The 2,524-nt window shown below is 46.5% G+C and overlaps 1 non-coding gene across 1 annotated transcript; it reads right to left on the bottom strand.

Annotated features, from left to right (window-relative positions):
- Positions 1-962: 962 nt before the first annotated feature.
- On the bottom strand, positions 963-1,035 carry TRNAR-CCU (transfer RNA arginine (anticodon CCU)). Its single transcript has one exon. It is a non-coding gene; the product is annotated as a tRNA-Arg (tRNA).
- Positions 1,036-2,524: the final 1,489 nt, after the last annotated feature.

Raw genomic sequence — 2,524 nt, 5'->3', positions numbered from 1 at the left:
TGAGTGGCCAAAAAATATAAATAATATAAGAATAATTAAATATTTTTTAAAGAAATACTTAAAAAAAGAATAATAAAAGGATGGCTGTGGGGTCTATTGATTTTGACACATTATTCACCAGTGCGTCTCCCACCGTCCTGAGCTTGGGTCTTTTCACATAAATTCTCATGCCTCATCTGTTCACTTGACTCTGGCTTGCTGGTCTCAGAGAAGAGAAGGCATTAGTAGGGTATGAGAAGATTGCTTTGTGTTCTGCAGAGAACAAGCCATTTTAAAGGACTCTAAACAGAGAAAGGTAATTAATAATTAATGGTCTGGACTGATCTTCTCATTTCCCACACCCTTGATGACTGGGATGTGAAATTCAGCCAGGTGCTGAGTGGCAGTCCCTGCAAGGATGTGGGGACCAAGAAGGTGGACAGTGTGTGGCAATGTGCTCCCTCAAAGCCGGGCTGCTCCCGCTACCCAGATGGTCCGGAGTATCAGACTCCTCCAGCACCTGTGGCTCTCCACAGGGAGGGAGCTGATAACTCACGCTTGTGCAAAGATGCTCTCCTATGTTCCTGCTCTGTGTAAGCCGGCAGCTCTGAAAGAGGGGGGTCACCCACCCCATTCTTGTGAGGAAGCACGGAGACCCACCCAGGCCTCCTCACTGGTCACTAGTCGGCAGAGCCCAGTTTGAGACAACCACATCTACATCCCATCTCATCTCATGGGCTCCCAGTTGGGAGGCATTCTTTACCCCAGGGGTGCAGGAGAGAGATGCTTTTGCATCTGGAATTTTGCAGGAAAGGAAGGAAAACAAGTAATGACACTAAAGAGTCTAGATTCTCTTTTTTATTAATTTTTAAAATGTATTTATTTGGCTGCACTGGGTCTTAGCTGCAGCATGAGGGATCTTTGATCTTTGTTGTGGCATGCAGGATCTTTCTGTTGTTGTTGTTGCAGCACCTGGGATCTAGTTCCCTGACTAGGAATCGAACCTGGGTCCCCTGCATTAGGAGTGCAAAGTCTTAGCCACTGGACCACCAGGGAAGTACTGAGTCTAGATTCTCTTAAGATGTCACTGCCTGCCTGGCCCTAGAGAATATCCCTGGCCTCTTGTCCAAAGTATTTACTGCAGCTCTTGGGCACTGACCTGTGAAGACTTTGCCATTGCAGGGTCCCACCCAGCCCACTCCTCTTCACTCACCCATCCAATGGCCACCCATGCCATCTCTTCTAGGGCTTCAGAGACATGGCCCAGAGAACAAGCCAAGGTGACAGTGAACCAAGGGAATTCCGTGGGTGGTAAAGGTAAAGTGTCTGCTACCCATCGGGTTGCTGGGACAAATATCAACAGCCTCAGATATGCAGATGATACCATTTTAATGGCAGAAAGCGAAGAGGAACTAAAGAGCCTCTTGATGAGGGTGAATGAGGAGAGTGAAAAAGCCAGCTTAAAGCTCAGATCGAATTCTCATCCGATCCCATCACTTCATTGAAAATAGAAGGGGAAAAGGTGGAAGCAGTGACATATTTTTCTCTTCTTAGGCTCTAAAATCATTGTGAATGGTGACTGTAGCCATGAAATTAGATTTCTTCTTGGTAGGAAAGCTATGACAAACCTAGACAGCGTATTAAAAAGCAAAGACATCACTTTGCTGACAAAGGTCCGTATAACCAAGAATATGGTCTTTCCAGTAGTCATGTACGTGTGAGAGCTGGACCTTAAAGAAGGCTGAGCGTCGAAGAATTGATATTTTTGAACTGTGGTACAGGAGAAGCCTCTTGAGAGTCCCTTGGACAGCAAAGAGATCAAATCAGTCAATCCTAAAGGAAATCATCCTTAAATATTCATTGGAAGGACTGATGCTGAAGCTGAAGGGCCAATACTTTAGCCACCTTATGTGAACAACTGACTCATTGGAAAAGACACTGATGCTAGGAAAGACTGTAGGCAAAAGGAAAAGTGGGCAACAGAGGATAGGATGGTTGGATGGCATCACCAATTCAATGCACATGAACTTGGGCAAATTCTGGGACATGATGAGGGACAGGGAACCCTGGTGTGCTACAGGTCATGGGGTCACAAAGAGTCAGACATGACTTGGCAATTGAACAAAACCCACTGGATGGCTACTGCCACATATGTAAATTCTCCAGCGTATGTTGGAGAGATCTAACTTTGCATTTACCAAGCTGGGAGCACTTACTGCAGCCCTTGATAACCAGGCCACACAGGAGACCCTGGAGCCTCCTGAAGCCAGGCCTTGCTGACTATGCTGACCCACACCTGTCCAGGGAAATGGGCAAGTGAACTTTACACAGCCTCCTTCTGGAGTGAAGAGGAGGTGGCTGAAAGGAACTGGAGGATTGGTGGATGGAAGCTGCAGCTCATGTGGTCACAAATGAAATCTTTGCCAAGCCTAAGTCTCTTGACTTCACTGTGTAGCAAAGATTACATGTTCTGCAGGCTTGTGGACACAGTGGGGGAAGGACAGGGTGGGATGTATGGAGAGAGTAGCATGGAAACATGTGTATT

This window comes from Dama dama, chromosome 13, assembly GCF_033118175.1.
Source record: "Dama dama isolate Ldn47 chromosome 13, ASM3311817v1, whole genome shotgun sequence".
In the NCBI taxonomy this organism is placed as follows: Eukaryota; Metazoa; Chordata; class Mammalia; order Artiodactyla; family Cervidae; genus Dama; species Dama dama.
Note: the sequence above shows the minus strand (reverse complement) of the source record. Positions and strands in the feature narration are given on the sequence as shown.